Genomic DNA, 25,641 nt, shown 5'->3' with positions numbered 1-25,641 from the left:
GATACACACAATGTAAACACAATATTTATAACCATACTAACTCACCTCTGCACCGTATTTTCCCCTCTTCCCCTCGTTCTCCTTTCCTCTCTCACTTGCTCACTCTTATGTTTATCAGAACTAAACTGCTCCACTAACCACCATAATACTACCTCTATACCTAACAACTTGCTTCTACCTCCATGCCCATCATCTCTTATTTATTTTTATTTTTGCTAGATCCAACTATCATCATTTACTGACCACACTTTAAAACACTTTCCCCACACAACTTCTTTACATTCGAGGAATATGGGGATTGATGGAGACTAAGCGAGACAGTAGAAAAGCAACTGAGCTTTAAAGTAATATGATCATAAACAGCAAATGTAATTAGTAACATGAAGAAAATCCAGATGTAATTCCACTCATAACCGAAATTGTCAGATTGCATAAATTATTTCATCTGGACTACCTGTTGTAGGGAAGGAATGGAAGGGAACCATGTCTCCTAGTTGGAAACGATGGAGGCTTGAGAATGTTGACTCGCAATCGAGAGTTCCAGGTTCATTACCCATGCATGGAATAGAGAATTGAGCATGTTTCCTTTCAACTGATGCCTCTTTTTCACCTAACAGTAAAATGGGTTCTTAGGACCTAGGTAACTCTTTCGAGTTGTATGAGTAGATAATGTGTGCAGTTGTCCTAGGGCACTATGGGGACCTCTAAGTTTGATTAAGTACAGACTTCCTGTCTCCCAAAATCAGGATATAGAAAAAATGTAAAGAATTGGAATGCAAAGAGCAGCTTAATTAGAATCAAAATTTATTCATAACATACACAATTTGTTGTAAATATTTGTAGATATTTTAGACATATTTAATATAATTTAGCTTACAACTTGATATAAATTGGCAAAGCAATGTCTACCATTAGAGCATTGAGAGAGAAAACAGATTGTTAGGATGATGGGAATTGGACAATTTGAAGGACTAATATAAACATAAATTACCCTATTTATACCAAGAAGTTAAAGAAATTTGTACACCCTCAACATTAGTGAATCATTCTTACATATTTAATATATTTTTAGTGTTGAGCCGAGAACTGTCGATCCCTTAACAAGCATCCTAAATGACTAGGATTGAACAAAAAGAACTCCACAAACCATGGGTGTTTGTGTAATTACCTAAATATCCTTACAGAATGAGAGCTATGCCCATGCAATATCCCGTCTTCCCAGTACTTTGCCATATGATGCCTTGAAACTACTTATGGATATGGCATCCACCACCACCTCACTTACTCAAACTGTCTATCACTCTAAAAAAAAAAAAAAGAGCTTTTCAATATTCCTTTGGGACTTTTGTTAACTTTGTTGGAATCCGATCTTTTATTCTTGAAGTTGCAGGTTTCAACAATTCTTCTTTGTTAATTTTGTCAATTCCTGTTACTATTTTGTGTGTGCGTGCGCGCGTGCGTGTGCGTGCGCGCGTGCGTGTGCGTGCGCGCGTGGAGGGGGGGGGGGTGTTCAGTAATCTTTGCTGTGGCTACCATTATTCACTGAAGTTGAGAAATGTTAAAAATATTTTTCCGAAAGGGCCATCATTTTCACCAACGTGAAGGAGTGTGACGTTGAAAAATTGTCGGATAATTCATCATTCTTCACACACACTTACGCAAGGAGCAATGAGATGGATTGTTGACGAGAGCAGTGCGAGAGCCATTGTATGAGGTGCTGGTGTGATGGACGGGCTGGGGTGGTGGACGGGCTGGGGTGATGGACGGACTGTGCTGAAAGAACCTTATACGATAGTTTGCCAATATATAAGCAAGACCAGTCATATCTGTGGAATAGAAGCAGAGGCGCCGCTATTGCACTCCTTACTGAAATATGAAGCTACCGAAGCCCTTTGCATCAAACTCAACATTAGTCCAACGACAGCAGCTGCATTAGATTCACATTCCACAGCGACTACAATGATTGGAAAAGCCATTGAAGAACGAGACTCACTAGTGAACATTCTGCATCTACATCCGCAACCAAGATAATGTTATTAAAACAAGACTAAAACCAGCGCACTAAAACAGAAGCGAAAAGAAATGGGTAAAAAGGTGGAACCCTCACCTCTATTTAAAACTTTGACCCAAATATCAGAGTAACAAGGTTATCGCGTATAACCGAACTCAATTACGTTCTCGCCATACCCCGTGCTACATGGACATTTCGTTCTGAGTAGCTGAATCTAAAACAACAACAACAACATTCGCCTTTTTTTTTTTTTTGCCTGTATCAACTTTTCTCTTTGCATCTGAAGATGTTGAAGAAAGCTTAAATGAATTACGTCCTTTAGCTAAAAACGTCAAACCAAAAAAATCCAAAATGAACTTTTGGAAAGTTAAATTGTCAACTTTCCAAGTGGAGAAAAACAAGAAATCTAAAAAAGAAAAAAAATCGTGGCAGAATTATTGGCTTAATCCTTTCTGTTACATTCAGTATCACATACAAAATAAATTAACTTTATCGATAAAAGTTAAAATTGTGAAGGTAGAATTTAGGAAGTTTCGGAACATGACAAAAAACCCTAATTACCACGCGGGCAGCAATTAACAAAATATGCATTTTAATTATAGCATTTGCACAAGTTAGTTGCGCAACAATTCTCACTGTTTTATGGAATTTCCAGCATATAGCCTCAGTTTTTCTTTAAAATATATTGATAATAGAGAATGTTGATCACAGCTGTAGGTATGTGATCGCTTATTTTGCATGATTCCTTTGATAATTACTTATTTGACACGAGCTAAATAAATATAAGTATATACGTGCATGTTTGAATGCTTATTTTTGCGTATATTGAACACGATTCTGTGGAATATATCGTCAGCTTTCCGTTGAACAGTGACAAATGTGAATTAATTAATTAGGAATTTTAGAATAAATGGTAAATGAGCAAGTTTTTATATCCAAATCGGTCTGAGTACTTGTTGTCGTTAGTTACGGTGACTGAAGTCAGTCATGGCGCTCCGCCCGTTGTGTTGTGTTGTCAGTGACAGTCATGGATCTACACCCGTTGTCAGAGACAGTCATGGATCTACACCCGTTGTGCTGTCAGTGACAGTCATGGATCTACACCCGTTGTCAGAGACAGTCATGGATCTACACCCGTTGTCAGAGACAGTCATGGATCTACACCCGTTGTGTTGTCAGTGACAGTCATGGATCTACACCCGTTGTGTTGTCAGTGATAGTCATGGCGGTCCATTAAGGTACGTAACAGTGCTCTCAGTCACCTTTGGGGCTCACTAGAGCTCAACAATGGAGCTAGGTGCAGCCCTTTCACGTGAATCCAACTAAACTCCAACCAAACCTATCCAGAGAAGTACAAACCCTAGCAACCCACCTAACCTTTCAGTTGAAATGCCTACGAAAACATAGGCATTTGTGAGCATTTTGAGCTGTAGAGGACTTTGAAAACTAAAATCTAAGTTAATATCAAGCTGTTATACTCTCATTGTATATTTCTCTCATTGTATATTTTTCGTTTGCGATTTCCATTTAGATTTTCCGTTTACTGTTAAAGTAATGTTTGTCAGTTAAAGCGACCATGAGGCAAAAGCAATTTAAAAACCAATGGGTCGTCGGCGGGTCGAATACTGTATAGGTTATTTTCGTGCGTGTGTGTGTGTGTACTCACCTAGTTGTGTTTGCGGGGGTTGAGCTCTGGCTCTTTGGTCCCGCCTCTCAACCGTCAATCAACAGGACATAGATTTAGGAAGCTCTGTGTATTTCTTCGTAAGTGGGTTTGCTACGAAGGTTCCTAAGTGCGCCCTAAGAAGATGCTTAGGTGCGATTCAATAAGGTATACTAAGGAAGAAAATTGTTGGTTCACCTGCGTGCCGATAGAGGTCACTACTGTGTTTCGTTTGGCCAATCAGAGAGCAGCAACATTCTTCATATTGAAGATTTAGCGCTGGCTTATCGAAGCTCTACTGCCTCCTATTTACGTCGAATTTTCTTATAAAATTAGTATATTTCGAAGTAAAACAATGTTTTTTCATTTTCTACAGGCAGCACCGACATTGTAGTAAACAAATATGTTACATTTGTTGTTTACCTACGTAATTCTAAGAGATACTGTGTAGCTGTCCTTGTTGCTCGGAAGATGCGCTGACAATTATTGTATATATTTACTGAATTTACCCAAGGGCCACTAACTATCTAGTGACCTCGAAGAGGACAGAAAGCCGGCGGCTTGTTAAAGGGCCCGCCAATTGTCTTAATGATATTTTTTAGCTGGAATTTGGCATTTACGGCTTCAGCGGGTAGGCGGTTCCATGGGTTTATAGCCCTCTTGGTGAAAAAAAACATCTGTTTTCAGTCCTACTTGAGAGAACATACTCTCCAACACTATATCTGTGGTTGTTCTGTTATCAGTGACTTCATACCAAATGGTATGAGGTATTTTGAGCTCTGTAATTACTTCATACACTGAGGAATATTGGAAGATATTCTTGTGCTGCACCCAGATTTTGCCAGTGGAGGCTAATAGATCAGCATTAAGTATTTTGTTCTCTCCTAATTTCATGTATGACTGGCCATCCTGTGAGGTGAGGATGTTGGGTGAGCTTGTAGCTGGTTTTTGATCTACACTGTGTGGTCCTTTATACAGAATAGGGAAGCAGCACATTGCTGTGTATACCTAAACATGTTTAAAAATACATTGTTTGAGAGGAGTCTTGTAGAAACTGGTAAGAGTAATTATAATATAATGTTTCCATGATTCAGTGCTTACCTCTTGTGAAAATTGCTTTAGAGTTGTTTAGTCAGAGTTGATTTGTTTTTTGTATTGAGGCTGGTATTTTCTAAATTGATTCCATGTACAGTATGTCTAACCATTCTGTGAGATGGGAGTATTAGATAAACTTATAGCTAGTTTTTTATCTACACTGTGTAATATTTCATATAGAATAGGGTAGCAGCACATTGCTGTGTATACCTAATCTTCTTAATAAAAAAAATCAGTAATAAAGATTTTAAATTATAGTTTGTATTATTACAAATACAGTACTGTATTATCCTTATTAAATCATGTTGACCATGGATCATTAAGATCTCATGTTGATATGTAATACAAGTCATATTTCTTTTGAACTGCTAATCCATGCTAATCATTCATTAAATTGTGCATTATGTCTCAATTTTTCACTTCCTTGGATATACTGTACAGTACAAAAAGATAGGATAAAAATAAACCAGTAATATTTCTTTCATTATATTTTTCATTTAAATAACTGCATCAATATTTTTACAGCTGACAGGATTTGTTTTCCCATACAGGTGCATTATTTGTTAAAAAAAATTTGGTTTATTGTTACATACAATGGTGCTACATAGCCTTCCCAGCTTGGTGCCTTCTTTTAATACTTACTGATTAAAAAATAAATAATAAATACATTTTATTCAGGAAAAGTACATACAGTTGATTTACAAACATAATGTTGGATTTATAGGCAGAGCTAGTACATACAATACCTAAAGCCACTAATACTCATAGCATTTCGGGCAAGGTGTGGGGGGAAAAAACACAGACTAAAACTTAATAGTAATCGGGATTAGGTATAAATTGTGTTGAAAGAAGGAATACAAAATACAAAAAGGGGGTTAACATAGCATAAATCAGCAATTGCACATGTTGGTGAACAGCGTTGTTTAAAAAATAGCAAGACATGGGTTGACATTTAGGAGGTAAGTTAGGTTACATGGAGTTAATTAGGCAGTACTTGGTTTAACTCTTAAACTGGTTGAGAGAGGTACAGCCTTTGACATGATTCGGGAGGTCATTCCACATTCTGGGTCCCTTGATTTGTAGAGCATTTCTAGTTTGGTTACACACAGCCAAATTGAGTAACAGGAAGAGGTCTTGGACACAAATTTGTTCCATGCTAAATGTAGAGGAATCAGCTGAGTATTCCTCAAATAAAATAAGTTGCCTCAGCTTATAAGGTAAATAAAATAAGCATTTCTCAAATAAGTAGCTGCCTCACCTCACTGCCTTACTGCTACATAGCCTTCCCGGCATGGTGCCTTCTTTTGATAATTACTTGTTCCACACCCAAATTGTATAACAGGAAGAGGTCTTGGACCCCTACTTCCCTCTCTCTTTTTTAATAATCTATATAGTCATAATTATAGCTTTAAGTATTCAATGAATAAAGTTTTTGACATTTTTACCCTTTTCCTTACCTAACATCATTTGTGCAGCATATTTTTATTTTATGTCTCACCCAGATTTAATTTAAAAATAAAACCAAACTAAATAATTTAGAAATGGGTATGTATAGCTAAGGTGCACCCTTACTACTAGGTGAACAGGGGCATTTGGTAATAGTAAATGATCCCATCAGGCAGGGCTCATCACCTTCTCTCATATTTCATGTTCACCAGTGTTTATTTACTTAATAACTACTGGTATAATATCTTGCTATTATAAAACTAATTCTACTATCATCAAACACATATTTACTTCAAGTTTCAAGCAGAGAATGCATATATAACTAACACGAAGGACTCCTCTCCACTAGATTCACCAGCTATAATATTTTGGTCATGTTCCAATATCATAAATCGATCCCAGTGTTATGTAGTGGAGAAAAAATGACTTATATCCAGTTTACGTAAAGCTACGAGTGGTCGAAACCACACTTAAATCCCGGAATGAACTTACGAAGGTTTTTCCACTTAGGGTAGTTAATTGAATACGGACGTAGCCGCCACGAAGGCGCTAAGACGGAAAACGCTCTTAGCTAAGAGGAAAAACCTTCGTAAGTGCCTTCCTGAATCCGGCCCCAGGTGTACAGATTCCTGAGCCTACTGGGTGTGTGTGTGTTTTTCTTTCTCGCATTTTTGTAAGCATACGAGAAAAAATATGAGAAGAATACAAATAACAAAGAAATCTTTGTTCATAACTATTACTCTGATTACCAAGAGTTTTCTTAAGAATGTTTTTGTCTTCACTACAAAATGAATGGGTGAGAATAGTTGTGTCCCAGCAGTATGTGGGGGGGGGGAGGCGTGTCCCAGCAGTATGTGGGGGGGGAGGCGTGTCCCAGCAGCATGTGGGTGAGGGAGGGCGTGTCCCAGCTGCATGGGGATGAGTGAGACCGTGTCCCAGCAGCATGGGGATGAGCGAGACCGTGTCCCAGCAGCATGGGGGGGGGGGGAGAGGGGGTAAAGAGAGGGGGGGACAGCGCCCCCGACAACGTGAGGAGAGGAAAGGGACGTGCCCCAGCACCGGGGTGGAAGCTCTCATGTGGAAACCTGCACAACGCAATGTGAGGCACTCAGAGCTCTCGGTATTTTCCAGGTTCCAAAGTTGCCTTCCCCGCGAGACACATGAATCAGGAGGTGGAGGAGGAGGAGGAGAAGGATGGAGGCAAGAAGCAAGAGTTGGATAACGAGAAGGAAGGAGGAGGAGGTGGAAGACAAGGTAAAGAAGCAGGAGGATAAAAGGAAGGAATCACGACACGACGGCAGTGAATAAAGACTGTAATGCTCACAAGGGGGAAGCAAGCCTGGGGTCCAGTCAAGGAGGCAAGGCTGGGGTCCAGTCAAGGAGGCAAGGCTGGGGTCCAGTCAAGGAGGCAAGGCTGGGGTCCAGTCAAGGAGGCAAGGCTGGGGTCCAGTCAAGGAGGCAAGGCTGGGGTCCAGTCAAGGAGGCAAGGCTGGGGTCCAGTCAAGGAGGCAAGGCTGGGGTCCAGTCAAGGAGGCAAGGCTGGGGTCCAGTCAAGGAGGCAAGGCAGGGGTCCAGTCAAGGAGGCAAGGCTGGGGTCCAGTCAAGGAGGCAAGGCTGGGGTCCAGTCAAGGAGGCAAGACTGGGGTCCAGTCTAGGGGGGAGGCAAGGCTGGGGTCCAGTCAAGGGGGAGACAAGCCTTCGGTCCAGTCAAGGGGGAGACAAGCCTTCGGTCCAGTCAAGGGGGAGACAAGCCTTCGGTCCAGTCAAGGGGTAAGTAAGCCTGGGGTCCAGTCAAGGAGGCAAGGCTGGGGTCCAGTCAAGGAGGCAAGGCTGGGGTCCAGTCAAGGGGGAGGCAAGGCTGGGGTCCAGTCAAGGAGGACGCAAGCCTGGGGTCTTTAAAGCAGGCCTCAAAAGTAAGTTAAACTGGACCAAGCTGGCTGTATCTACCTCTACATAATAATTATAATAATTAAAATGAATACAAAACAGTTACAGTAAATATTAAATCTTCCTCTACGAAATTCAACTGAAATTGTGGCCAGGATTCTTTTAATGGAATATTTTCTTCCTCTGATTCAATTGTCAGAAGTTATCGCTTTTCCGGTCAACTGGAAACTGAAACTCACGACTGGAAGCCGCAGGAGTTTAGACTGTCTGTGAGTTTGTTTCGTAACTGGATTGTTATGGACTGTTTTTGACATTCTTGGTCAGGGAGCTTAGAATTAGAAGGTTATCTTGAGATGATTTCGGGGCTTTTTAGTGTCCCCGCGGCCCGGTCCTCGACCTGGCCTCCACCCCCAGGAAGCAGCCCGTGACACCTGACTAATACCCAGGTACCTATTTTACTGCTAGGTAACAGGGGCATAGGGTGAAAGAAACTCTGCCCATTGTTTCTCGCCGGCGCCTGGGATCGAACCCAGGATCACAAGTCCAGCGTGCTGTCCGCTCGGCCGACCGGTTCCCTTTAGATTACAATTTTGGTGTGATCTGGAAGATGAAACTTTTGATAGTGATAAAACAGCATCATCTCCAGCATGGTATCATCTCTATGCTCCCGGACGCAGGTTCGAATCCTCGTCACGGCCCTTGTGGATTTGTTCGTATCATCTCTATCTTCAACAGTCCACACACTGAAGACTCATCATATCTTCCGAGAGCAGTTCTCATTTGCTCTAATCCTCATCGTCTCTAACGACACCTGCTCCACACCTGTTTGCATGCCATTAACCCGGGTCCATTAGGCGTCATTATAGAGTGCGGTGGCTCGACCTGGTCCCATTACATCCTGCTAACAATAATTTCGTGTATTGCACGAGGTGTCTCTCTTGGTAATATACATCAATGCAATTGGGTTAAAAAATGTGTTGGAGTAGCCGTTTGGAAGCTTGTTGGAGGGTTGGGGGGTCAGGGAGAGTATCAGGGGAAGGCTTCAAGCCACTACGACCATGTAGCACTGGGAAAGAGGGGTCAGGATAAGGATTTGGGATGGGACGGGGGAAAGGAATGGTGCCCAACCACTTGGACGGCCGGGGATTGAAGGCCGACCTGCATTAAGCGATTGTTTGTATACAAGGGAGTGGAGTTGGGGGTGTTAGACTGTTCGTGTTTGTGTAGTGTGTGTGTATGAGTGAGTGTGAGTCAGTGTGAGAGAGAGAGCGCGCATACGTACGTTATAGCCTAAGAAAGTCAATATTTCCTGCAGGAAAATAACAAGAAATGTGACCACGAAAATATTTGTGTTGTGTAAGAGAAAGGCGTCTCGGGTCACAGTCGTCAGCCAGGACAGACTTATCAATTTTTCCTCTCCGTATTTCTCCTTCCTCTCCAGTTTCGCCCCCCTTCCATTATAGCTTCCCGCCATCCCCCCCGCCCGCCCGCCGCCTACTCCCCCCTCCTATATAGCTGTCCGCCCCCTTTCCTCAGTAGCTTCCCGCCCCTTTCCCTTTAGCATTCTCCACCCCATTCCATGTTTTGAACTCCTGTGCTGGGCGGACACGTGGAAGCATTCGTCCCCCGTCTGGTCTTTCTTTACTAAGGCAGTGAAGGTGCCTGGACCCCGACCCTGGTGTAGCGAGGCGCCTCGACAGGTCACCGGCGACGTGCCCATGACACGAGGACGCTCCTGGGAGATGAAAACCAGCGAGGTGTGGGGGTTAAGGGTGATCGGGATGGGGGTGATGGATGGAGAGGGGGCTGGATGTTGCCAGTAGGCCACCGTAATGAGAGAGGTAATTAGCCACGAGTGAGTTAAAGGTGAGGTGACCCACGTGAATGTTGGCCGGCAGTGTGCCACCTCCATCACCCTCCGAGGCCGGCTCATTCTCTCTCATTTCCTATATCTTCCCTTCTTTTACCTCACCCACTCGTCTCGTTTCTTTCCTTACCCATCGTCCTCGTTTTCCCCCTTCCCTTCCTCTCCCTCTCTCTCTCTCTCTCTCTCTCTCTCTCTCTCTCTCTCTCTCTCTCTCTCTCTCTCTCTCTCTCTCTCTCTCTCTCTCTCTCTCTCTTTCTCTTTCTTTCTCTCCTTCAATGTCTTGCTAGCTCGATTGCTCTTGTCATCTTACACATATCTATCGATTTTTCACAATGTGCGGATCGTGATCAGCCAAATAACACCAGCATTTATTCAGGTTAAATCTTCTACGTTAAGAAAATCAGTTTATTAAAGAAATTTAGAATATCTGGTGCTATCCAAGAACACAAGGAAGGTTGCAATGCTATCCAAGAACACCAGAAAGATTACGATGCTATCCAAGCACACAAGGAAGATTACCATGCTACCCAAGATGGTGCTGGAATGCTATTGTAGTCAGTGTTGGCACGCGAGTTGATATAGATTATGACCCTTGTGCCTTCCTGGCGGGAGAAATTGCTTCTTGTTCCTCGTATCTTTTGAATCCTTTGTGATCTCTGTGACTCTGCATCTCTGTTTGGTTCATAAGGACGTTGTATCATGAGAGCTTCGTCTCCTCTTTGTTCGTTGTCTGGAATGGCGCCTGTGGCTGGGATGACTTGGATTCCTTGGAATTTGAGGCATCTCACGCTTGACAAGCTCCGAGAACGGTTGGGATACTGTGAGCTGTTGTTGATATAACATAACAAATGTGTAGTCTAAAAGTGAATAGAAGAAAATGGAGACCGTGTCAATCAGTAGTTACTGAAGATGTTTCTAAAATCTAGCAATGGTGCAGGATGCTGGAGCCATCCGTACGTGATGTGCGGGGGAACTGTTGATGTTGAGATGACTGGGAGATGATTGAGGTTGTGATGTTTCAGAGATACTTCACCTTGCAGGCGATGAGTCACAATAACGTGGCTAAAGTATATTGACCAGACCACACACTGGAAGGTGAAGGGACGACGACGTTTCTGTCCGTCCTGGACCATTCTCAAGTCGATTGTCTTGAGAATGAGAATCACAATGGACTTGAGAATAGTCCAGGACGGACCGAAACGTCGTCATCCCTTCACCTTCTAGTGTGTGGTCTGGTCAACATACTTCACTTTGTTAAATTCCTCGTGAGCGGGTCAACAACGCCTCTATGCTAAAGTTACGTTACAATTTCGACTTACGACTAAAGAAAAATCTTAAATTTTCTCTTAGGAGTGTTTTCGTGGGCTTAACTCTAATTGTTTAGCTGCAATTACTGCGAGATCATTTATATCTGTTTATTATTTTAATTGTTGACTAATATAGAAGTTCCATCTGTTTTGTTTTTTAAACCGTAATGTTTTCCTCACTGTATTGAACGGCAGGAGAAAATATTTCTTGTTGCTTAACTAGACTGAAATGATAAAATATAATGTTCCATTACGAATTTGAATAGAAATTATTAGACGTTTCCAGTCGATGTTCTGTGATCCGGACCCAATAAAGTTTCGACGCGAGTTTTAATTAATGGTGATGGAAAGTGAATCATTCAGAGGCTAAAATAGTGTGTACGTGTGGCGTAGATAGGCGGGGTGTGTGTGTGGGGATATAGGCGTGCCTTGTATGGGGGCGTGCCTTGTATGGGGGCGTGCCTTGTATGGGGGCGTGCCTTGTATGGGGGCGTGCCTTGTATGGGGCATGCCTTGTATGGAGGCGTGAATTGTATGGGGGCGTGAATTGTATGGGGGCGTGCCTTGTATGGGGACGTGCCTTGTATAAGGCGTACATTGTATGATGCGTGCATTGTATGGGAGCAGGCCTTGTATGGGGGCGTGAATTGTATGGGGACGTGCATTGTATGGAGGCGTCCATACAATGTACGTCCATACATACAAAATTAAGAACTGTGGGAAGACTTGTATGAAAAGCAGAGCATCACTGACCAACAACAGCAGCAAATTTGTTAGATATTCACCTCATAGCTACTCGGATATCCCCTTACAATAGATACTTGACAACACGAAACTATAGGCAATAATAAGTGATAATAATAATTATTATTATTGACAATAAGGAAGATAAATAATAACAATAAGAAACAAATTTTCTACAATAACCTCAAGAGAAATCTTGTTCTATTTCCAAGTATAATATATTCATGGTCTGATAACGTCATATATCAAGGGATTGTGGTTGGTGCTCTAAGCACCAATTAGCGTTATCTCTGAATTAGACTGCTGGTCACATCTTGAATAATGTATGAGAGAAATGTTAATCTAGAGAGAGAGAGACAGAGAAAGAGAGAGAAAAAACTCTCTCTCTTTCTCACATGGCCACGGAAAATGCTTCATAGACTGTGGTCTCAGAGTGCTCTTCCTTAGTGGATTCAGATAGTGTTTATTTCCTCAGTGAGGCGGCAGACAGTCTGCTGTTCTTTGCCGGATCTGAGTCTTCTGTCTGGAGGTGTTTACTCTTAGTGAGAGAACTTGATCAATTCTTCATTAAGACTGTCTTCTGTGTGAGCTCTGATGGCTTTCCCTTTCTCACGGACACTTTGTCAGTATTACCATGACCAAATACTCTCTCAGTGGTGTCTGGTTCTTCCTCAGTGTGACTAAATAGTGTGCAAGGTTTCCCGTAGTGGAACATCAACGAAATTTCTGTTTTAGTGAAAAGCTGCATTATTTAATATGTATCAACGCTTTAGCTGTTTACGTTCCTTTTATAAGTCGTTGCCTTTATTTTATTTTTATTTTCAACTAGTCCCTACTATTCTTACAATGTATACCTTATACATTATTATTTCTAGCTGCCCTTCTCCTCTTGCTTGCCAAGGTTGGATGTCGAGTCAGATCTTAATAGCCAATTAGGCCGAAGGACTTTCTCGTAATACGTTATCGAGCTGTGTGCAGAATGTTTCTATTTTTATATATCACTCCATCTCCACTGGCTTAAACACATCACGTGATACAACGATGGAAGGGACATCATAGTCTGGTTGAACTTCATCTTGTCTCGTGAAAGATATCAGTTTTATACAATGGAAATATATTGCAAATTTCTAGAAAACTAATCACAACATAATTACTCTACCTATTATGTTTTTTAATTTATGATGGAGAAGGCTCACTATGATTAACAAAGGAAGACAAATGTCATGCAGGCTGCATGTAGTAATAGTCTAGTGTTTCCCAACTGATGACCTCAGTATGGACATCAGTGATTCTGGCTGATAATACAACCCGTTCTCGCACTTTCTTACAGTCAATATTGACTTATTAAATACGTGCATAGGTGACATACTAAACATACTAGTTTACCTTGAAAAGCTTTATAGAAAACACCGACCTTACCTAACCTTCTTAGTATGTTAAGATAAGCATCTTATTGCTACGTAATTACAATTATTACTTAACCTATTATAGGTATAGGTTAATTATTATAGGTATAGGTTAAGTAATAATTGTAATTACGAAGCAATAAGATGCTTATCTTAACATACTAAGAAGGTTAGGTAAGGTCGGTGTTTTCTATAAAGCTTTTCAAGGTAAACTAGTATGTTTAGTATGTCACCTATGCACGTATTTAATAAGTCAATATTGACTGTAAGAAAGTGCGAGAACGGGTTGGATAATGTCTACATAAACAGTGAGTTCTTTCATTTGTTTCTCTTCATTTATTATACGAACCTTCATTATAAATTTCCACCATCATTGTTACTCTCATATAATGAGTCTCATTAGTTTAAAGTTAATTATTATCATTATGCTCAAATTTACTCTACCGTTGCTGTATAGGGGAGCCGGTCGGCCGAGCGGACAGCACACTGGACTTGTGATCCTGGGTCCGATCCCAGGCGCCGGCGAGAAACAATGGGCAGAGTTTCTTTCACCCTATGCCCCTGTTACCTAGCAGTAAAATAGGTACCTGGGTGTTAGCCAGCTGTCACGGACTGCTTCCTGGGGGTGGAGGCCTGGTCGAGGACCGGGCCGCGGGGACACTAAAAAGCCCCGAAATCATCTCAAGATAACCTCTCATGATAGATCCAACCAATGGTGGTGTTAATTTTTTCCTATCTTCCTCAAGGGGCCTCGTAGCCTGGTGGATAGCGCGCAGGACTCGTAATTCTGTGGCGCGGGTTCGATTCCCGCACGAGGCAGAAACAAATGGGCAAAGTTTCTTTCACCCTGAATGCCCATGTTACCTAGCAGTAAATAGGTACCTGGGTGTTAGTCAGCTGTCACGGGCTGACTAAGCTGTCACTGTCACTAAAGCCACGAAATCATCTCAAGATAACCTCAAGATATCGAACGGCAAATAAGGAAAGGAGAAAAACTGCGGCTGTTGAATTATGGAGCTTCTCATTCCGGCCGGGAGTGGAGAACAGTCAAATAATTCAACAGATGCAGTGCGGTGATGCAGAGAGGCACCGCTGTGCCGCCCGCTGCCTCGCCCACACTACAGCTCTCATGGCGCTTCTATTTATGATTATTGTGCGTTTTGTGAGCGAGTTTTATTGCGTTGCGTTGAGTGGTTTACTGGTTTGTTAAGAATGTATTGTTCCGATGTGTTAAGGCGGCTTAATTCTTACTCCAGTGTGTGTGTGTGTGGATTTTTACTATTTGTGTTTACAGAGTCAAGCTATTAGCTCTTGGATCCCCTTTTTTCTAATCAATCTATTTTGCCTCTTATGTGTTTTGCATATATTACTCACTAACATATGCGTACACACATACATCCTCAGGAAGCAGCCCGTAGCAGCTGTCTAACTCTCAGGAACCTATTTACTGCTAGGTGAACAGGGGCAATAGGTGAAAGAAACTCTGCTCATTTGTTTGGGCAGAGTTTCCCCCAGCACGGATTCTTGGGTATGTGTGCGTGTGTTAAAGAGATATGTAGACATAATAGAAGAAAAAAATAGGTAGCTTAGAAAGACTGGGTCCGAGAGCTAATAGCTTGATTCTGTAGACACAAATAGTAAATCAAATCGTGAATACACACACACACACACACACACACACACACACACACACACACACACACACACACACACACACACACACACACAGGCGCGGGTTCGATTCCCGCACGAGGCAGAAACAAATGGGTAAAGTTTCTTTCACCCTAAGTGCCCCTGTTACCTAGCAGTAAATAGGTACCTGGGAGTTAGTCAGCTGTCACGGGCTGCTTCCTGGGGTGTGTGTGTGGTGTGTGGGAAAAAAAAAAAAAAAAAAAAAAAAGTAGTTAGTAAACAGTTGATTGACAGTTGAGAGGCGGGCCGAAAGAGCAAAGCTCAACCCCCGCAAAAACACAAGTAGTAAACACACACACACACACACACACACACACACACACACACACACACACACATTAGAAAGAACTTTTTCAGTGTCAGAGTAGTTAGTAAATGGAATGCATTAGGAAGTGATGTGGTGGAGGCTGACTCCATACACAGTTTCAAATGAAGATATGACAGAGCTCAATAGACTCAGGAATCTGTACATCAGTTGATTGACGGTTGAGAGGCGGGGACCAAAGAGCCAGAGCTCAACCCCCGCAAGTACAACTAGGCAAGTACAACACATACAGACACAGACACACACACACACACACACACACACACACACACACACACACACACACACACACACACACACACACACACACACACACACTCTCACACACACACACACAAGCTTTTCCCCCAATCCACATGACCCTTGCTACCCTCTCCAACATTCCTCCTCCCCGTATCAACTATCCCCCCCCACCCCCCGTCACTTAACACTTCTCACCACCTAACTACTGTTCCTTTTATTGCATCTCTTCCTTCCACTCATTCATCAGGCGTTAGTCTTGCTCCTCCCTACTGTGTCCTTAGTTTGCTTTTAACTAGTTATCTCACATTTCTCACATTTCCTCCTCTTGCAGTTTCACTTCTTTGCCTCTCGTTCAACCACTTGGGTCGGACGGTAGAGCGACGGTCTCGCTTCATGCAGGTCGGCGTTCAATCCCCGACCGTCCAAGTGGTTGGGGACCATTCCTTTCCCCCCGTGCCATCCCAAATCCTTATCCTGACCCCTTCAAGGTGCTATATAGTCGTAATGGCTTTGCGCTTTCCTCTTTGATAGTTCCCTCCCTCTTCATTTCACCTCTTCCACAATATCTCTTCCTTCTCCTACGGCTCTCATATCTCTCCTTCCTCTTTATAGTCTTGAATAAATACTTTACTTGACTTTACTCCTAACGGACTTAACGACGTAAACCAGAAATTACAAAAAATCAGAAAAAATGTTGACCTCTCTTCATGGAGGTAAACACTGTCTCTCGCTAACTGGTTCATGTGACTGTAGTCCTTCAAGAACAGCGCTGGAAAGTGCTCTGTGTAACAAGGCGAGATTCTGTTAAAACGAGGGTAAGTTTCCGTTATACTGTTGCTGTTGGTAAATGGCAAGTTCCCATTAGAGCTAGAGAGGTACTCGTTTGAACTTGTACTTGTTAGAACAAGGTTGGTAGTCAAATGTATAACTATTTAATAACATGGTATATGATGATGGAACAATGCTAGTAGAACAAGGATTGTCTGGAACAAGAAGACTGGTTCCTGGTGGGACAAAGAGACTAGTGGGTGGAACAAGCCAGAATATCACATGGCATTGCGGCAAGAAGTGAAAAATAAAATGAATTCCTATTGGTTGAACTCAGCAAGTTCGATCAATGTGTTCAGCGTACAGAGACGTTAAGCCACAGTGCTCTCTCGTCTGACAAGTTAGCGAGTGCTGACTCGTCTCCAGAGCGCCTCCGAGGGAGAACGCTGGGTCCAGCGCTCTGTTGAGATCCTCCCAAGATCGTCTTTGATGTCTGCACAAAGGCCCGCACATTAAAGCTGAGCTGTGACGTTGTTTGTGGAGCATTAGCGGAGTCTGGTGCTCTCCTCTGAAGTCGGTTTTATCAGCAGTGATAAATTAAATCCTCGGTGACAGTCATTGCAATGAGGCACTGTGGTTGCGGCTTCATATCATATATACAAGGTCGACTACTGTCTCGAACAATTCACTGCTGGGTTGTGAAATCTTTCACCGCTACTTTAGCTCTCATTACTTACAATTAACGAGCATATCTGCCGTCTGTGAAAAACAAATATTTACAATTTCAAATATTTTTCCGGAGAACGAGGAGAGGTAATTACTAAGAAAAAGTGTACAGCCAATATGAGTATATAGCACGCGGAAGGAATATATATGGACAGAATAGGAGCTGGGACAGGAAGACTGAATGTCGGAACGGTGTACAACTAATTGCACCATCGGGAATCGATCGCCGACCTGCACGGAGTGAGGTCTTCGTTAAACCGACCATACTCTTTAGTGTCAGATGTCGCAGCAACCCACAGTTTAACATGAAGTGTACTGGGAACCTGGCCACACCAAGCGGCTACCCATCTTTGTTATCTGCGACGTAAATTTAACTAGCCAACGACCACAAGAATACTTCGAACTTGGTACTTTATTCATGATGACTCTAAATCTGTACAGTGGAGATAGTTATCAGTGTCTGAGAGGAGCAGTATATCCACTCCCCACACTAAGATGTTAAGATGTTTGTATCACTATTTCTCGAAATTCCAATCTGTGAACTGGACACTGTCTCTCTCTCTCTCTCTCTCTCTCTCTCTCTCTCTCTCTCTCTCTCTCTCTCTCTCTCTCTCTCTCTCTCTCTCTCTCTCTCTCTCTCTCTCTCTCTCGGTATAGTATCTTGTAGTCACCGTGGCGCAGTGGTAAGGCACTCGCCAGGAGCTCCGCCAGCGCTCTGGCCTGGAATCGTATCCTGGCCGGGGAGGATTGACCGGGCGCCATTCCGTAACTGTAGTCTCTGTTCTCCCAGCAGTGAATGGTTACCTGGTTGTTAAACGATTTGGCGGGTCGTATTGCGGGGAAAGTTAGGATTAAGGACTTGCCGGAAACGCTATGCATGCAAGTGGCTTTACAAGAATGTACGAACTCCTGTATATATACAAAAAAAAATAAAAAAATATGAAAATAGTGTTAGGAGCCAGGAGCTGGCAGGCTGTGGGAAGCCTAACATAAGAAGGCTGAGTGGAGAGAGACGCAATCAGGCTGTGGAGAACCGAAAAAAATATTCTCATATTCTGGGTAAACTTTTTATTGCGGGTGCTGAGATGCCGGCGATAAAGTACTTTGTGCCCACGAGAAAAGTTTAGGGAAGGGATGCTGGTTGTAGAAGTTAGCCGAATTGTATTTGTGTGAGACTGTGTGTGAGCCACCAGAGAGGGAGAGAGAGAGAGAGAGGGGGGGGCGGGGGCGAGAGAGAGAGAGAGGGGGGAGAGAGAGAGAGGGGGGGGGAGAGAGAGGGGGCGGGAGAGAGAGAGAGGGGAGAGAGAGAGAGAGAGAGAGGATGGGAGAGAGAGAGAGAGAGAGAGATAACCACAGGGTCACTACTCCTTGAACCAGCTCAAAATAATCCCAAGGTTTACCGAGGCTTCTTGAACAGGACCACATTTATCATTTCCTCTCTCCATGTTGTGTTACAGTACATGCTACTGCAGGTGCTGCTGAACGGGTACGACTCCTTGAACAGGTGTCCAAGCCTCGAGCACTAAGACAAGTCTTTAATGAAGCAAAATCTGAACCCGATTAATCTTGAGATGGTTATCTCAAGATAACCATCTCAAGATAAGGTGTGAGTAGACTTATCTAGTCTTGACATGTTCTGGTTGAGCTGCGCAGTTCATCACTGCTTTTATCAAAGGAGAGATGCTGGAGGCCTTACTGTTAAGTAAAAAGTTACCCACCGAGCCCATCTTTGCGGACAAACAGATGTTGGCAACCACAACACAAGACGCTCAGCCATCAATAGCCTCAAGCTGGCATTACTATTATCGAAAACATCACTCCATCAGCGATCATTCATTCCTAGATTAACTCGCATTTGGAACATATTCCCCCAACGTGTGGATACTGTATGTGTGAAATCAGATCACCCGACTATCTTCTTCTTCTTGAGGTTATCTTGAGATGATTTCGGGGCTTTTTAGTGTCCCCGCGGCCCGGTCCTAGACCAGGCCTCCACCCCCAGGAAGCAGCCCGTGACAGCTGACTGACACCCAGGTACCTATTTTACTGCTAGGTAACAGGGGCATAGGGTGAAAGAAACTCTACCCATTGTTTCTCTCCGGCGCCAGGGATCGAACCCGGGACCACAGGATCACAGTACAGTGTGCTGTCCGCTCGGCCGACCGACTCCCAGACCATATCAAGGCTCTGGCACACAGCTGTATCAAGCTTTATGTTATATCTAAGGTGATTCGCTTAACCTAATATATAGCTTATTGAGCTTGAATTAATAAGCTCATTATATAAATAGGATTAAGTTTTAAATGACCTGATGTATGATAAATAACACTTAGCTGACAGAAACTAAAGAAACTGAAGTGCATTATAAGTATTGCACAATTTATATCACCTGTATTTGCTGTTTCATCTTGTTACTGTATTGCTGTAGCATCTCATACAGTAGTTAGATTTGATAGTGACTTACATACACAGTTGTGTGTGTATTGTTGCAAGATTCACTGCAAAATTAATATTCATGTGGATGATAAGGTCTTGCGTCACTGCAGCTTCCTGAGACCTCTGCAACACTGCAACATTCAACCACAGTGCCACCACAACCACACGAGTGAACCAATGCCCCACAACCCCACAACCACACAAGTGAACCAATGCCCCACAACCACACAAGTGAACCAATGCCCCAGAACCACACAAGTGAACCAATGCACATTGCCCCTCATAAGGGGAGCCGGTCGGCCGAGCGGACAGCACGCTGGACTTGTGATCCTGTGGTCCCGGGTTCGATCCCAGGCGCCGGCAAGAAACAATGGGCAGAGTTTCTTTCACCCTATGTCCCTGTTACCTAGCAGTAAAATAGGTACCTGGGTGTTAATCAGCTGTCACGGGCTGCTTCCAGGGGGTGGAGGCCTGGTCAAGGACCGGGTCGCTAAAAAGCCCCGAAATCATCTCAAGATAACAAGATCAAGATAACTCACCAACACACACCACCATCGTCACAGGATACCCACTACATAACCCTCTCGCAACACATCCTCAACACAAAACACATTTTAAATCAATTAATTTTGGGTGAATTTGACGTATACAATGTATAGCCTCTCAAACATTTCGGGATAAGTTTCAAATAATTGTACACTCAGAACTAATATCACTGATAACACCATCAATTTAACATAGCCTATAGCCTAAGATAGCATAAGTGAAATATGATATCAGGGCTTACCACTACCAACTCCCAATATACTAAAACAGAAACAATTATGATAACCAAAGCGATATTAACACTAAATTCATTTACATATTGATAACTTTATCCCATCTACCTGGCGGGAGTAGATGATGCAATAAAAATATAATTACGTAGAAAACTCTGAGAACACACACACGAGAACACAAAACACTCGTCGGAAACACGGGTACAGGAAAGATTCAAGGAAAAAAATACACGGTAAAAATACAAGAAAAACCCAGAGCATACGGGAGAACCAGCCAGTCACACTGAGCAGTACTGGGCAGCCCCCCCCTCCCTGGGAACATGAAAAGTATGTGCTCAACTTTTCAGAAGTTGGTGAAAATCCACAACCAGCTCGTCTTTCATGAGAGACTTCACGTTTACACTCACTCAGAAAAATCCTGGGTAATTAACCTGTTCTTAACTCCAATTTTTACTGCACTGAGAGAGAGAGAGAGAGAGAGTGTGTGTGTATACTTACCTAGTTGTGTTTGCGGGGGTTGAACTCTGGCTCTTTAGTCCCGCCTCTCGATTGTCAATCAACTGGTGTACAGATTTCTGAGTCTACTGGACTCTATCATATTTACATTTGAAACTGTATGTATGGAGTCAGCCTCCACCACATCACTGCCTAATGCATTCCGCCTGTTAACTTTTGTTCTTTTGTTCGAGTTATTGAAGCTGTCCGGAGTTTGCCAGTTTGGTACATGATGCCGCTGCCATTCTGCTGACGCGTGGCTCTGCTTTTTAATTTGAAGTTATGTATACTTGAAAGTTTTTTTTCTGAAGAGGTAATCTTCCTCCCTTTCATTTTGTAATATATTTAAGGTCTTCACGCCTCTTTTCCAACCTCATAAGTCTTCATTTGTCTGTTTAAAGTCAATAAGCCATTATACATACGACCTTTGAAGACTGTCTAATTAATTTGGCAGTGAATCAGTCCTGCTCTTTTTTCACTCTTTTCAATGCTTCTGCATCATCAGCAAACATTTATACAAATTAATTTATTTCCTCTTATGGGTAATTTATGTTTATTAGCAAACTAATAGGTCACTATTACCATTTTTCTCTACTCATTACCTCTTCCCATTTGTTTATATTCTCTCACGTTGTGGCACGCTAATTCCTCCCCTTAAACGGTACTTTTTAACACAATATTGTATTCCATTACACCAGCTGGATTCTCTAGTTTGTGACGGACAGCGTCAAAATCTGCTTGAAAATCAAGAAAGTTCATTAAGACATATTAACCGTTGTCAGTTCTGTCTTAAGCAAAACGACTTGACTCCCTTATCTTGAGGCTATCTTGAGATGATTTCGGGGCTTTAGTGTCCCCGCGGCCCGGTCCTCGACCAGGCCTCTACCCCCAGGAAGCAGCCCGTGACAGCTGACTAACTCCCAGGTACCTATTTACTGCTAGGTAACAGGGGCATCAGGGGTCAAAGAAACTCTGCCCATCGTTTCTCGCCGGCGCCCGGGATCGATCCCGGGACCACAGGATCACGCGTCCAGTGTTCTGTCCACTCAGCCACCGGCTCCCACACCGGCTTGGTTTAAGGCATCCCGTAAATCGTAAACTGTCTGTGATTTCTAGCCCCGACTGAGCATGAGTCTCCAGCCTTGACGTGATCTGTGTGCCCTCTGGCGCGGATCGATTCTGCAGGAGCGGCGCGCCCTTGAATCCCCTAAAACCTGCCGTCTTACGCTTTAAGGAAAACCGGTTTCATTCAAATGAACAAATCCACAAGGGCCGTGACGAGGATTCGAACCTGCGTCCGGGAGCATCCCCAGACACTGCCTTAATCGACTGAGCTACGACAGGGTTAAATCCACGGCCCTTGTGGATTTGCTCATTTGATGCATCACGTTAGTGTGATCTCTGTGTGTGATTTCATTCAAACTTGCGAGTGTTTATTCCCGTTGAATATGGAAGGAACGTCATTGCACTTTAGATTTTCATGTTAATTTTATAAGACCGAATTTGACGGATCGTTTGTTAATTTTGAATAGAAGACGTGGCACCAGCGTCCACTTTCCTACGTTCTTGGGTCGGCCTCTTGCGAACGTGTAATTATATAACGCTCCAGTCTCCCGTTCTCTTTCAGTGATTGTCAACACATGTTGCCTTACAAGTGAAGAGTGTTTGTAAACAATTACAATGCCTCGTTAAAGAGAACTGAAGCAGAAAGTATTAGTTAGGATCAGACCTCAGAAGTGCAGACAGCAAAACGCAGACTACAGCCGCGAACCCAGACTGCGAACCGAGACCGCGAACCCAGACCGCGAACCCAGACCGCGAACCCAGACCGCGAACCCAGACCTCGGGCCGCGAATAAAGCGACCGCATCAGAATGTGTGCGTGAAGGGAACTTCCCCACCAGGAAAGGCCGTAACTCGGTCTATAGAACTGACAGAAGTCTGCGACCCGCGATGACACACGGGCCTGTGACCTTGAGATATAATGACTGTACCATGAGGGCGATAGCGCTGAAAGGAGGAAAATGAGTGAACGAGAGAAGAGGATAAGAAGAAAACACTGATAGAAGGGGAAAGAGACGAGGGTAAGCCAGAGAGGGGTAAAGAGGGAAATACATAGAGTGAAAGGGATAATACAGAGAAGGGTGAAAGTGAGAAAAAGAGAGAGTGGTAAGAGGGTTGATCACCCTGAGAATGTTAGGTCACTCAACAGGTATATAATACAATGCTATCGTGCCTCTTTTACCTTGGCAGGACTCAACTGAGTGATGGAAGACGACACCTGTTACTGAACACCTGCCACTGGCAGGTGTCAGGGCATGTGTGTTCTATCACATGTGTATCTAGTGTCGGTTACAATAGCCTGCGTGTCAGGACTACAATAGTCTGTGTGTCAGGACTACAATAGTCTGTGTGTCAGGACTACAATAGTCTGTGTGTCAGGACTACAATAGCCTGCGTGTCAGGACCACAATAGCCTGCGTGTCAGGACTACAATAGTCTGTGCATTTTGAAGGTTTCTGGGTTGAAGGTTGAGTTTGGTTGGAAGAAACATCTGTCATGATTCCTCAACCTCCGCGAGGTAGGGGAGGTTGTGGGTTTATTCTGTAAAGAAAAGAATATATAATTGAGCAATCTCAGCCGAGAGCAGTTTTCTAAGGCAAGGACACACAGGTCTCTGATGCGTGTAATATTTTCCTGTGATTTTCTCAGATTTCACATCACGTTTTTCTGGTCGGAATATTTTGTAGAGTGTTTTCCGTCTCAGCGCACGCGCGCGCGCACACATACACCCACACACCCACAAGAACACACACACACACACACACACACACACACATATTCTCTTTCTCTATCTCTTTTGGCAGGATAAAAGAGGTCTACATACCAGTCAGAATACATAGAGCTGTAGGGTGGGAGGTGGTCCTTGGCTCTTTGTAGTTCAGAAATGAATAACCAAGAGAGAAAGTCTAAAATAAAAGTGAAAATGGTCTAAAAATACGAATGGAGAACGCGTGCTGCCGACTGGGAACGGGGTCAGACATTTGCTTATATTGGACAGAGGCAGTAATGGAAACTGACAGATTAAAACAGCCAAGCGGGTCTTCTCTTTCTGTTATTGGGAATCGTAACGAATGTGCAATCAAATAATATGGAAAAATAATCGTTGTTATATTGATGAAGATAATTAAGAGGTGGATGGTAGGAATGTGAGGGGGATATAATGATTTTGTATTCTTCAGTGCATTATAATCTAACTGGTTTCTGGAGTGCCATGTTTTGTGAAGTGTAACCATGAAGTGGGATGGTTATCTCTGTTGACCAGACCACACACTAGAGGTTGAAGGGACGACGACGTTTCGGTCCGTCCTGGACCATTCTCAAGTCGATTTGAGAATGAATCGAATTGAGAATGGTCCAGGACGGACCGAAACGTCGTCGTCCCTTCAACTTCTAGTGTATGGTCTGGTCAACATACTTCAGCCACGTTATTGTGACTCATCGCCTGCACATGGTTATCTCTGACCATCGCAATGCCTTGTTTTAATTAGACAGTCGGATTCCCCAGGTCCGTGCCAGTTCTGAGTTGATCGCTGGGCCCGTACAGTCGAGTATACATTATCATCTCAGACAAGAAGACTCTTGATCAAATTAGATTTAAAAAATGACTTCAGCCTGGACAGAAGGGACCTAATAATCCATGTTTTCTTTATCATTTCTCTCCCTTTAATCATGTATATTCTGGTGACTTAGATAAGATCTTATTGTCTTCCAGACTTAAGCTTGTAGTGTTACTCAACCCCAGTTTTGCACAATGCAGCCCCAGCACTCTGCCCATATAATGCCCACAAGCAATTCAGTTGAGAGACATCCCCCCATTCGTAGAGAGGCTATATTGCTAAAGTACAACGTTAGCTTGCACTCCTTAAAACGATGATGGCTCTCCATGCAGGTGATTTTCAATTAACGACACCATTTCATCAACAAGTTCGTGTTTCTAGCAACACAGCCACTGTTTTGCAACGGTCTATGGCCTTTCCTGCCACAATCAACAAGGAAATATAGATGAATGAGTGTCATTTGCGATTTGTGTCAGCTATGTCTAGGGTAATCTATTCACTCAACATTTGCAGTAAAAGTGACGTTCTTGTCTATCTCTCTCGGCGCACAGCGTGGTGGTATCCATTATTTTCTGCTTTAAATATTATTTCCAGTTGTCTGTAAATTTTAATATAGCATGATTTAGAAATTTTCTTTCGAATGTTAAAGAATCACTGTCATTCATCAACAGACAAATGAAAATGTCAAATTTCAAAACTTCTTGAATAATATTCTATGTGAAGAACACGAAGATGAAATCACTGTCACCGCTCTTGGTCCCTTAAAGAAAATAGCATGAAGCCTTCGCCAGTGACATCTATCCATAGTTAAAACAGCATTTGATGGTGAGAGTGACCAGCACTTCTCGTTCTTCACTACCAACAAGACGTTCGCCTTAAGGCAACGTAAAACACTTTAAACTCCAGCAAACACCGTAAGAAACTTGAGAAGCATTTCAAAACTTGGCCGAGGAAAAGTTCACAAAGTGCGTGATGGGCTGGGGCGACCAGTCGAGGAGAGGCACTTGGTGGGGACACACGGACCACTGGATCACACTGTTGAAATAAAGAATATTTGAAAGGCTTGAAGAAATCATGTTGACCAGACCACACACTTGAAGTTGAAGGGACGACGACGTTTCGGTCCGTCCTG

At 43.1% G+C, this 25,641-nt stretch overlaps 1 protein-coding gene across 1 annotated transcript in view; it reads left to right on the top strand.

The window, feature by feature from the left end:
* The first annotated feature begins 3,125 nt into the window (after positions 1–3,125).
* LOC123767311 (glutamate-gated chloride channel) overlaps positions 3,126–25,641 on the top strand; it is a 101,977-nt gene continuing 79,461 nt past the window's right edge. Inside the window, exon 1 of the mRNA XM_069312934.1 lies at positions 3,126–3,249. The gene's annotated coding sequence lies outside the window, so the exon portion shown is untranslated. The remainder of the gene's footprint in view (positions 3,250–25,641) is intronic.

Source organism: Procambarus clarkii, chromosome 74 (assembly GCF_040958095.1).
Source record: "Procambarus clarkii isolate CNS0578487 chromosome 74, FALCON_Pclarkii_2.0, whole genome shotgun sequence".
Taxonomy (NCBI): domain Eukaryota; kingdom Metazoa; phylum Arthropoda; class Malacostraca; order Decapoda; family Cambaridae; genus Procambarus; species Procambarus clarkii.
Note: the sequence above shows the minus strand (reverse complement) of the source record. Positions and strands in the feature narration are given on the sequence as shown.